Source organism: Phacochoerus africanus, chromosome X (assembly GCF_016906955.1).
Source record: "Phacochoerus africanus isolate WHEZ1 chromosome X, ROS_Pafr_v1, whole genome shotgun sequence".
NCBI classification, from domain to species: Eukaryota; Metazoa; Chordata; class Mammalia; order Artiodactyla; family Suidae; genus Phacochoerus; species Phacochoerus africanus.
In genome coordinates, this window is record NC_062560.1 from 121,893,503 (window position 1) to 121,907,131 (window position 13,629).

A 13,629-nucleotide genomic window follows, 5' to 3' on the forward strand; every position below is an offset into this window, starting at 1 on the left:
AGACACAGCCACACACACGTTGAAGAAATACAACCCTTGCATTTGTACATCTTCTAGGTCACGGCCACAGGGAATGCCATGAAATCTGTCTTTTTCACTCTTTCTTCAAGTTAATTTACCCTTCTATTTTCAAATCCACTTGGTTGTCACCCCTTTTATTTTCCAAGATAGAGCTTATTTTTTTCCTCCAGAAAGTCTTCCCTGCATTACGAGAAGCCACGTAATTCAGTACATCTCATTGCTACATTAAGCTGATCTATCTCCCTCGCAGATGCTCAACTTTTGTACAGTGGAGCCAGCATCTAAGTGAACAGTTGTCAAGTATGTTAAGTTCATACCAGTAGATGAGGCCAGGTGGTATGAAAGTCATATAGTAGGGCTTTCACAGAGGAGGCAGTAAAAGTAGGAAGAGAGGTGGTCGGAGACACTGGCATAAGCTTGACCATATATGTTTGGATTTTACTTTCCTGGCAATGGGGAGACAGGAGAGGAATGGCAAACCTGACTTCTATTTTACTAGTGCCACACTCTCCTTAAGGAGATAAATCAATATTCAGGGGGTGGAAGAAGCATGACCAGTTATGAGCAACAGTCCAGGAGCGAGATGACGATGGTTTGGACTGTTTGGTAAGAAGCAGACATATGTGAGATAGAGTTGCACAGTTTGCTGATGGACTGTATACAGTGTGGAGAGAAAGGAGTCAGGAATGACATCTAGGTCTGTAGCCTGGGCAACCGGATGAATGATGATGCCACCTGCTGAGACAGGGAACATCTTGTGTGTACCTCTTCCTCATGTGCTTAGTACAGCACCTGATATACAAGCAGCACCTGACAAATGTAAGATGAGAAAATGGTCTGCTGGATTTCCTAGAGCAAAAATCATCCATAACATTTGAAATGTTTTCTGTGATTCTCTGGGCTTTAGCTGAACTGAAGCAGAGATCTACTGTTGTTACTACAACATGGAGAGGATGTGGGTTTTACATTCTGTGGGAATAAAAACTTTAGATGGCTGAAGGCCAAAAAGTATTCTTTCGTCATGCATGCATATCAGTGCCCCACATCATGATACTATAGCAACATACCTACTCAGGACCTAGGAAGTCCTGAAAGATGGTAAATTACTCCACATGATGGTCTGAGGCTACCAGCATGAGATACTCAACAGGGGGATTAGTCAAGGAGTATAAGCTTACTGAGGACAAAGCCTGTGAGAGACTTAACTCCATATACATTACAGTGCCTTGCACATATTAGGCACAGCCTGTGTGTCTGTAGAATTGAATGGCAGAAATACTGCCACATAATCTTCATATATCTAATTTAGTGGAAAAATAAGTATGTGCAGAAAGGAGATGAAATTAACTAGGATAAATTGTAAACAATAAAGACAACGTACCTACAAAGAAATTGAAGAGTAAATTATGTCTTCTAGTGCCATCTACTGCTTAATTCTTGAGATACAAAATGAGCCTAATTGCTCTCTTTCACCATTTTAATGATACACATCCTTAAGATTAAAATACAAATAACTTTCCTCAGTCTCATCACTACTGACTTTCCACCCTGGGTAATTCTTTGTTGCAAAGGTTGGGGTTGGGGCTGTTCCACGGACTGTAGCAGCATGCTCAGCCCCCACAGGCTGGTAGCACCCTCCCCCCAACTGTGATATCCACAGAAGTTTCCAGACATTGCCAAATGTTCCCTAGGGGGTAAAAGCATCCTCAATGAGAAGCACTAGTATAGGAAAAAGGAATTAATGGTCATACATTCATTCATTCTATAAATCATTTGAATGCCCACCAAGAATTAAACAAGCCTCTGGGAATACATTGGTGAATGAAAAAGATATGGTCTTTGCCCGAATGGAGCTTACAGCAGAAAGGAGGAAAGAAGCAATCAACAAGCACACAAAGGCAAACCTTGGTTCAACTGCAATAAACTTTATGAAAGACAAGAAAAGAATTTCGGTGAGAGTATTGTCAGGGGTGGCATCTATGTAGAGGTGGCATTTAAACTGTGACCTGAAGAAAGAGGAGAAGCCAGCAAGGGAACAGTGGGTAGAGGAGTGTCTGAGTCGGAGAGAAGGACACATGGGAAGCCCTTGCTAAGATCCAGGCAGTCGTTCCATCCCAGGCACGCATCATGTTAGGAGGGCACCCTATGTCCTGGCTGCCCATGGCAACCCTACTGGCCCCTGTGGCACCCTGTGATTATTTGAATGATGAATTAGATTGCCTTCCTTACTCTTAAATGTTACAACATTTGAAGGGGATTTGGTTCTTCTCTCTGTGTTACACATAGGCGTGGCTCAGAGATATTGCAAGTTTAATTCCAAACCATTGCCGTAAAGTAAATATGGCAGTAAAAGATGTCACGTTAATTCTTTGGTTTCTCAGTGCACAGAAAAGTTATGTTTACATTGTACTGTATGTAGTCTACTAAGTATGCAGTATTATTATGTCTTTAAAAAACGATGTACATACCTTAATTTAAAAAAAAACTTACTGCTAGAATATGCTAACCATAAAACCATAATCTAAGCCTTCAGAGAGTTGTAATCTTTTTGTCTAGACGTGGATGGCTGCTGAATGATCAGGATGGTGGTGGCTAAAAGCTGGGGTGGCTCTGACAATTTCTTAATATAGGACAACAATAAATTTTGCAACATTGATTGACTCTTCCTTTCACAAATGATTTGTCTGCAGCATGCAATGCTGTTTGATAGCATTTAACCCGGAGTAGAACTTCTTTCCAAATTGGAGTCAATCCTCTCAAACCCTGACACTGCTTTATCAACCAAGTTGATGTAATATTCTAAATCCTTTGTTGTCATTTCAACAATCTTCACAGCATCTTCACTAGGAGTAGGTTCAAACTCAAGAAACCACTTTCTTTTTCTTTACTCATCCGTAAGAAATAACTCCCCATCTGCTGAAGTTTAATCATGAGACTGCATCAACACAGTCACATCTTCAGGCTCCACTTCTAATTCTAGTTTTCTGTCTATTGCCACTACATCTGTAGTGACATCCTCCACTGAAGTCATGAGCCCATCAAAGTCATCCAGGAGGGTTGAAATCAACTTCTTCCAAACTCCTGTGAATGTTATTTTGATCTTTTCCCATGAATCGCATATGTTCTTAATGGCATCTCCAAGAATGGTGAATCCTTCAAATGTATTACTTAAATAGTAAGATTTGAATGTCAAAATGACTCCTTGGGCTACAGAATAGATGTGTTACCATGAAAATAACATTAACCCCACTGTCCATCTCCATCACAGGTCTTGAGTGACATGGTGCTTTGCCAATGAGCAATCATATTTTGAAAGGAATCTTTTTTTTCACAGCAGTAAACCGCCCTAGTGGACTTAAAATATTCAGTAAAACATGTTGTAAACAGGTGTGTTGACATCAAGGCTTTATTGTTCCATTTATAGAGCACAGGCAGAGTAGATTTAACATAATTCTTAAGGGCCCTAGGATTTTCAGAACAGTAAGTGAGCACTGGCCTCAAGTGATTATCAAGCTGCATTAGCCCCTAACAGGAGAGTCCCTCCTTTGAAGCCAGGCTCTGACTTCTCCTCTCTAGCTATGAAAGTCCTAAATGGCATTTTCTTCCAATATAAGACAGTTTCATCTACATTGAAAATCTGTTGTTTAGTGTAGCCACCTTTATTCATTATCTGAACTAGATCTTATGGATAAACCTGATGCAGCTTCTACATCAGCACTTGCTGCTTCACCTTGGACTTTGATATTTTAGAGACTTATTAGACTTAGATATTTTAGAGGCTTAAGGTTTATTGCCTTAAACATCATGAACCAAACTCTGCTAACTTTAAACTTTTCTTCTACAGCTTTCTCACCTCTTAAACTTCACAGAATTGAAGAGAGTTAGCTTAAGGGAATGTTGTAGGTAGTTTGATCTATCCAGACCACTAACACTTTCTCCAGATCAGCAATAAGGTTGTTTCTCTTTCTTAGCATTTTTGTGCTAGGAACAGGGGAAATCACACAAAGGGGGCAAACCTCCAGCTATAATATGACTAAGTTCTGAGGATCTAATGTATAGTGATTATAATTAAAATACCTTATTGTATACTTGAAAGCTATTAAGAGAATAGATGTTAGTTACTATCATCAAAAAAGAATGACCACAGGGGACCCAGAATTGCCAAAAGCAACCCTGATGAAAAAGAACAAAGCTGGAGGCATAACCTTTCCAGACTTCAGACTAAAGCTACGATAATCAAAACAGTGAGGAATTGGCACAAAAACAGACACAGAAACCAATAGAAGAAATGAGAGAGCACAGAAATAAACATGCCCACTTACAGTCAATTAATTATGACAAAGAGACAAGAATACACAATGGAGAAAAGACAGTCTCTTCAATAAGTGGTGCTGAGGAAAGTGGACAGTTACATTTAAAAGAATGAAATTAGCACATTCTCTAATATTATATACAAAAATAAACTCAAAATGGGATTAAACACCTAAATGTAAGACTAGAAACTGTAAAGCTCTGGGAAGAAAACATAGGCAGAACACTCTTTGACATAAATTGTAGCAATATTTTTTTTTGATCAGTCTCCTAAAGCAAAGAAAATAAGTAAAAATAAACAAATGGAACCTGATTTTGCACAAAAAAATGAAAAGGCAACCTACTTTGGGAGAAAATATTTGCAAATGATATGACCAATGGGAGGTTAATATCCAAAAATACATAAAACAGCTCATAAACTCAACATCAAAAAAACAAACAACCCAATTAAAAAACGGTCAGAAGATCTGAATAGACATTTTTCCAAAGAGGAAATACACATGGCCAACATGCACTAGAAAAGATGCTCAACATCACTACTCATCAGGGAAATGCAAATCAAAACCACAATGAGATAACACCTCACACCTGTCAGAATGGCTATCATCAAAAAAGAACACAAAGAACAAGTTTTGGAGAGGATGTGGTGAAAAGGGAACCGTTGTGGGAGTGTAAATTGGTGCAGCCACTGTGGAAAGCAATATGGAGGTTCCTCATAAAACAATGGGCCATTAGCATTTCTGCTGTGGTATTCAGTCAACTTCTTTATCCTTTCAATGCACTGAATTCTTCTAATGAGCTAAAGAATGCAAGTTCTCCTGGAAAGAAATACAGAGATGACATTTTTTAATGTCTTTGTTGGACTGTCTGGTCAGGGACACTAGTCTGGATCACCAGCAACTTGGTGAACCTCCATGTCCTTACATCAGTGTTTCCCACTCCACTGAGGCCTATACATACTCGCCCACAACAGAATTTACTGTGTGGCCCTACAGGTTGTTTCTAGATGGGGAAAAGACTAAATAAAAGAAAAAAGAAATTACTCCATTCTAGAGAGAAATTTCCAAATATTGAGTTGGCATTGCAATGGCACTTTTTCATATCCATCTGCGCTTGTCTACTTGTACAATCAACACTTATTGTCTGGGATTTCAAGTAGTTTAAAAAAATACTTCTAGAAATACAGTGCCCCTCTGACCTTTAATCAACCTTTCAATAGTCATTCACTAGATCAGAAAAATGATGGAAAATGACTATTCTTTTCCCTCATTATTTTTTTTCACAGTGAGTCATAGATTGGCTGTAATTTTTTTTAGAGGAGAATGGGAATGAAATTTCTGAACTTAGTTGGAAGGTGGTTTTAAATGACTATCTAAAGTAGCTTCCATGCTGTCTTGTGAAAGCTAGTATTCTAGCAACTTTATTAGGATACAATTCACATACCATAAAACGAACTCCTTTATAGTATACATATGTGGTGGTTTTTAATATACTCACAGGGTTACGCAACTATCACCAGTATTCAAAGTTAGAATGTTTTAATCACCTCAAAAAGAAACTTCATACCTACTAGCAGTCGCTGCCCATTCCCAATGCCCTCTCTTCTCTCTCACAATCAACCATTCATCTGCTTTCTGTCTGTATAGATTTAATTTGGACATTTCATATAAATAGAATCACAGAACATGGGGCTTTTTAACATGATATGTCTGGCTTCTTACCATGATGTCTCCAAGATTTATCCATGCTGTAGCATGAATCCATATTTCATCCTTTTTTATTGTCATAATGTTCCAGTGGACATATCATAGCTGCTTATCAGCTGCTTTATCAGCTGATTCTACTTTTTGGCTTTTATGAATCACGCTTTTATGAACCTTCATGTACAAGTTTCTGTGCAGAGATCTGATTCCACTTCTCTGAGCTATGTGCCTAGGAATGGAACTGCTGGTTTTCCCCAAAAGTTTAAACAATGGTAATTTGAACCAATTAATGTAGAGATGGGTTATTATGATGAAATAATTGGATTTCTTCTTATAAAACTACTGTAGGCAAGAATCGGCATTGGAAATATTTAATTTAAAGGTTAGGAGATTGAAAGATTATTTCTCAGATTTAATAGCTTGCAATTAAGCTATTATCAACTTTAACAATTCAAAAAGCTATTTTCTTATTGTAACTGGTCATTATAAGTTAGGTTCTCTCTGCTTCTTTTAGCTCTGCTTTTCTTATTTATGAATTTCATTACTGTCAAATTATAAATTACACTGAGAAGGATTGCTATGTCAGATCATAACTCCAAAGCCATTTATATGTTTAATTTACAAGGTTTAAAATAGCTGTATTGTTATATTTGTGAATAATTAAGTGAGCTAATACTGTGACAGAAAATATAAAAACAGATGAACATAAAATGTGCTTGCTATTTCATTCATTCACTAGGAATAAGGAACACAGTTTTGCTACAAAACTCAGAAAAATACTTTTGCTGGCTCGTGTTTGAAATGCAAGCACTAGTTTTAAAAAGTACTGTCTTAGAGATAACATTAAATACATTTAATTGAAGTGATTCATGCTCTAAAATAAGTGCACTGTCAGTCTCCATTAGGGCAGAGGGAATAATCAGGGGAGGCTGAAATTCTGGGGCTGAAAGCAGCATCTTCAAGCTCATTCCTGCACCCCGCCCACCGCAATCAGCCACAGCCTCACAATGGCCCAGGACCTAATGTCCTCAGGAGCTATTTGGGCTTCCAGCTCCATTCTTTAAAGTCTAGACTTTCCCTTTGAGTTCCTGTTGTGGCTCCATGGTTAATGAACCCTATTAGTAACCATGAGGTTTCGGGTTCAATCCCTGGCCTTGCTCAGTGGGTTAAGGATCTGGCATTGCTGTGAGCTGGGGTGTAGGTCACAGATGTGGCTCGGATCGTGCATTGCTGTAGCTGTGGTGTAGGCCGGAGGCTACGGTTCTGATTCAACCCCTAGTGTGGGAACCTACATATGCCACAGGTGCAGACCTAAAAAGACAAAAAGCTGAAAATATTGAAAAAAATCTAGACTCTCCCTAGTCAGTTGTAGGGAGAAGGAGTTTCAGACCAGATGTGACAAACTACCTGAGAACTCTGTAATGTTATAACGAATGGCCGGGCTCAGTCACACCTCCACTGGCATATCCAGCCCTGCTGCTCTGGGGACAATGTCGCTGTCCCCATACAAGGCCAAAGCCACCTCCTCCTGCTATAGCACATCACTCCAGCAACTCCCCTGCTTCTTCTTGAATTTTTCCCTTTCTACTCCACTGTCCACATCAGTGGGGACACATACATAAACTATCATTTCTCTGATTTGACAAAACAAACTTCCTTTGACCTTAATTCTCCTGTCAGCTCTCTCCTCATTTTCATGCTTCCTTTTGCAGTACGACCCTCGGAAACAGTTCTCTATACCTCCTGCCTCTAACTCCTAATTTCTCTTCTTAAACCCACCACAAGCAGGCTGGCACCTCCGCCTCCACCAAAGGTGATCTTGTCCTGCTCAAAAACGACCCTCACATTATAAACCCCAGGGTCAACTTCCAATCCTCATCTAAGTCGACCTACAGGCAACATTGAATATGACAGGCATTCCCTCCCTTTTCTTATTCCACTTCTTCACTTAACTTCCATGGATGGCACTCTGGGTTTTTCTCCTGACCAGCTGTGTCTTCAAAGCTTCCTTTGCGGATTGCTTTCCTCTCATGGCATTTTTTTTGTTTGTTTGTTTTTGGCTTTTTAGGGCCGCACCCATGGCATATGAAGGTTCCCAGAGCAGGGGTCAAATCAGAGCTGTGGCCGTAGCCTATACCACAGCCACGCCAACACCAGATCCAAGCCAAGTCTGCAAACTAAACCACAGCTCACAGCAATGCCGAATCCTTAACCCACTGAGCAAAGCCAGGGATCGAAACTGTATCTTCACGGATGCTAGTCAGATTCCTTTCTGCTGAGCCACGACAGGAACGCCTCATGGCACTTTTAACGCTGTTGTCCTCCAGAGCTCAATCCTTAGAGTCAGTCTCTCTACTATCTACACTCTTCTCCAGGATTTAAATACCATCTACGTGTTAATGACTCCCAAATTTCTATCACCAGTCCATACTTCTTTCCTTAACTCCATTCCACTGTATTTTACTTCCTATTCAATGTCTCCACTGGTTGTCTAATTGGCATCCCAAAATGAACATTCACAACTTAATTTTTGATGTTCTACCAAAACTCACTCCATCTTCAGTCTTCCCCGCACAGTAGGCAGAAGCGTCATCCTTCTTACAGCTCAGGCCAAAAACTGCCGTCATCCTTGATTTCTCAGTCTCTCTCTCTCCCTCCCTCTCAGTTCATATCTAATCCTTGACACCTCACACTGTTTGCCAAGCCTCCGCATTCTCTTGTCTGGTTCCCTGCAAAAGCATCCTAACTGTTCTCCCTGTTTCTCACCTTGCCCCCCATAGCCTGTCCTCAAAAGAGCAGCCACTATGACCCTGTTGTTACATAAATCAGATCATGTTTTCCCTCTGGTTGAAAAAAAATCATTGCTTCCCAACTTTTGGCTCAGAGTAAAAGTCAAACTCCTACACAGAGTCCCTGTCATGGCTCAGTGGTTAACGAATCTGACTAGGAACCATGAGGTTGCAGGTTCGATCCCTGGCCTTGCTCAGTGGGTTAAGGATCCTGTGTTGCCGTGAGCTGTGGTGTAGGTCATAGACGTAGCTCAGATCCCACATTGCTGTGGCTGTGGTGTAGGCTGGCAACTGTAGCTTCTATTGGACCCCTAGCCTGGGAAACTCCATATGCTGTGGGTGCAGCCCTAAAAAGATAAAAGGGAAAAAAAACTCCTACACAGCCTTCCAGATGCAGTCCAGTTAACTCTATAACCTCACTTCCTGATAGTCTTACCCCTGATTACTCTTTTGGAAGCACAATAGCATTTTTTTCCCCTCAAAATTGCTATTCACATTCCTACCTTGGGCCTTTGCACTTACAGTTGCTTCCTCCTGAAAATCTCTTCTCCCAAGTGACTGCCTGGCTAATTCTATCACCTCCATCAGGTCTTTTCTCAAAGTCATCTTTTCAATGAAGCCTACCACATACACACACTCCTCTACCACTAGCAACCCTTTGCTGGCACTCCCCCGTCTAAATTGTTTCCAAGGGCCCTTATTCATTATGTTCACTGCTTATTCGCTATATCCTGTAATTACAGTGAAAGATCTATGAGGGCAAGGACTTGGCGGGGGCGGGGGGGGGGTCAATTTCATTCATCCTGTTTGCCAAGCATTTAATAGTGCTTGACACCTAGTAGGCACTAAATAAATATTCACTGACTAAATATATCAAGTGCTCAAACTCAGCATATCCAAAACAAAACTTATGAAGTTCCTTTCCCAGATCCATATCTCAGTAAATGGTACCACTGTTAATCTTACTGCTCAAACTTAAAACTTAAGAATATGCCTTGATGCATTTTTTCCCTCCATCAGCAAATACAAGGGGTTTATCTTCAAAACACATCCAGAAGGGCCAGTTCTCACTGCCTCCACTGCTACTACCTGAGCCCAATCCACCATCATCTCTTATCTGGGTGACTGGTTTCCTTGTTTTCACTCTCGCCCCAGAGTCCATTGACATTTCATTCAGATCGATCCTTTCATCTCTCAGATCAAAACATGTCATTTCCATATTCTCAACTATTCTAAATGGATGCCCACTACATTTAGAATAAAATCCAAGCTCACCATGAACTGTTCTACCCAACAGATCAAAACATAACAGGGATTTAGGAACTAAATTTCTAAAGATCCTTCTTTTATTTTAATACTAACTCAAGTCAGCTCTACTCAAAGGCAAATTAGAGCCTCTCCTGTGAACAGTAAGGTCATTGCTAAATACCCTCTGAGACAGACACAAAAATGCAAAGCATTTGATCATTGCATTTGACTAGGTAAGTTTGTAGTAAGAAAAAAATTTGAAAAGAATAGCCATCAAAGAAATGTAATTAGAATAGATTTACCCATTGAAAGACAGAGACTATGGCAAGAGATTACATGCAGGAAAATAGTATGGAAGTGTCACCAAAAACTAAATATAGAATTACCATTTGACCTAGGAATTCTACTCCTGGGTATACATCTAAAAAAAACCCAAAAACACTAATTTGAAAAGATATGTAAACACCAATGTTCATAGCAGCATTATCAACAATTTCCAAGATATGGACACAACCTAAGTATCCATCAATAAATGAATGGATAAAGAAGATGTAGTACATACATACAGTGGAATACTACTCAGCCATAAAAATGACTGAAAATTTGCCAAATACTAACCCAAAAAGCTGCAAAAACGTACATATACGATGCAAATTAATTTACAGAAACAGAGACACAAAATAATGGTAAAAGGAATTATTAAAGTCATACGTTTTTTGTCCCTCATTTCCTTTAGATGGTCTAGTCTCTGTTTACTAATAATGTCATCTACTCTCCAGACCTAGAGGTCATGAGGCTTCTGCCATTGCCAATCTCTCAGCTATTCCAAAACCTTCCCATTTGTTTTCTTTGCATTAATACCACATATTAACTAACCATATTAAATTTGCTTTTTGTAAAAGACTTTGAGTGATTCTTTAATTGTTGTAACATGATTGATACTATATATATGTGTGTGTGTGTGTGTGTGTGTATAATTGTTTGAGCAAAAATAGAACATATACAAATTATGTCATGTCACATCTCACAGAATGTTCTGGTTCTGTTCCATTTGCTCACCACCATTCATTCTCTGCTTTTCTCTCCTTTGTTCCATGCCCTAAGTGGTTAATCCTTATGAACTCCTTACATTCTACCCTCCAGTTGGGTATGGCTAATGGGAGGTTTTATAGGAGCCTGGGGAACATGAAGAAAGAGAAGTCAGGGTAATTTCTTCCAGTCTCCTCCCTGCCTAAATGTGTACCATGGTTCCAGAAGTAGCAGGGCCTTTCTGTAACTTCAGCTTCATAAAGAGCACCTGCACTGCATGTTCATATAGAGCATCCCCATGTCCACTGCTCTACATCACACTGGGTTCCCGTAATACTGTTTCCTCCCTTTGTCCCTTAAAGTTTGGAGGTGATGGCGTTCCTTGGTGGATCAGCAGGTTAAGGATCCAGGATCCAGTGTTCTCACTACTGGGGCGCAGGTTTGATCCCTGGCCCAAGAACTGCCATATGCTGCAGATACAGCCAAAAAAAAAGAAAGAAAAAGAAAGTTTGGAGGACATAATAGCCCCTTCTCATGGTTGATAGTCCCCAGCTGTTGCAACATCCCTCAACATATTTGTAAATATATTTCCATCAAAATTCCAATTGAGCATGCCTTGTGTTTCCTAGACTTTGCTGCTGAAGCTGATACATAAACTGAAACTGATAAAGGAAGCTTTAACGTTTTCAAATAATTAATATCAGATGTATGAAAATATCTCACAGAATTAGATTTGAGTTCCCACTGTGGCTCAACAGGTTACAAATCTGACTAGTATCCATGAGGATGTAGGTTTGATCCTTGGCCTTGCTAAGTGGGTTTAGGATCCAATGTTGCCATGAGATGTGGTGTAGATTACAGATGCAGCTCAGATTGCTGTGGCTGTGGTGTAGGCTGGCAGCTGCAACTCCAATTCAACCCCTACCTTGGGAACTTCCATATGCCACAGGTGTGGCCCTAAAAAGACCAAAAGAAAAGAATTATATTAGAAAGCAATAATAAAAGTATATATACATTAAAAAAAAAACATACTCCTAAATACCTACTGAGATAAAGGAGAAATCATAATGTAATTTATAACTGAATGGCAATAAAATTATTATATATCACATATTTTATAGTAATATTTGATGGTATTTTATACTGATACATTTTATTTCATTTTATCTATCTAATTATTTCTTCACAATTCTTTTCTGCATCTCAGATCTTCCTTCTGGAATCAGTCTTTCTTCTTCCTGGATAAATTATTTAGAAGTCTCTTCAGTGAAGGCTGTTTGTAAGAATATTCTCTCAGTTTTATCTTACATGTCTTTATTTTCCCCATACTCTTATAAGATAGTTTGGCTAGGTATACATAATTTTATGTTGATGATTATTTTCTTTCCACTCTCTGAGAAATATAATTCCATATCATTCTCTTGGTAGTTGATTTTGAGATCCCTGTCTTTGGTTCTGTAGGTTCACAATAATGTGAATACTTCTATCTTCTGCTATGTATAACTGATATCTCCTATATCCAAGGATCTAAGACTTCCATCAGCTCTGAAAAATATCCAGGCCTCATATCCTCAAAAACTACTCCTCTCTTCTCTTTATCCTATACTTCTTGGTCTTTGATTTCATAACATTAAAATATTTCCTTCATATAACAAAATGACAACAAGTTAAATGTGCATGATAGGTAGCTCAATGTTTCAGTATATTTGAGTGATTTGATAATAAAAAAATAATAACTGCCCACTGTTAAGTATTATCAAGTGCTTAAACATTTCTGAACTGCTGAACATATCACAAAAGCAGAAAATGTAAACAAAGTTATTAAAAGTATAAAGCCTAAGTAGTATAGATTTATAAGCATTAGAACTACCTCTGGAGACAAATTCAGCTATATTAAAAACCTATACATAAGGAAACATGTTTATTTTTTAGATACTAAGGAAAGACTCTCATGTTTCCCTGGAAAATTCTGGAGTATATCTTGATTTTTAGTTCTGGAGTCATTAAACACCTAACAGTAAAGTATTTTATCTTAGATGACAATTTCATCACTTTGTGACTTGTCTCCCATACAAGAGGTTTTCATTTAGGTGTCATTGTTTAACCATCAATGGTTTGTATTTAATTGAGATTGTATTTAATTCAACTCAACTCCATCTCCAGGGTCCAATACTCCAGCTGATAGCAAAGAGGCACTTGATAAATGTTTAATGTATTGATTCTTAAACTTTAATGAGCATTAAGGATCCCCTTGGAAAGCCATTTAAAACAGTTTCTTGGATCTCATCACAAGAAATTTGGATTCAGTAGTTCAGGCTGAGGACCATAAATTTGCATTTCTAATATGCTCACAAGTAAAGCCTATACTGCTGGTCTGAGGGCCACATTATGAGTAATAACTGGTTAATGAATGAAAAAATGTATATGAAGATATGCTGCTTGGGGGGAACATTGAAATTTACTCATGTTGTTATCTGATTCTCTTTTTGACTAATTTATATAAGGAGTATTGTTTTTTCTTCTTATGG

The 13,629-nt window shown here is 38.8% G+C and overlaps 1 pseudogene; it reads right to left on the reverse strand.

The window, feature by feature from the left end:
* Positions 1–2,542: 2,542 nt before the first annotated feature.
* Positions 2,543–8,662, reverse strand: LOC125118135 (tigger transposable element-derived protein 1-like; annotated as a pseudogene).
* Positions 8,663–13,629: the final 4,967 nt, after the last annotated feature.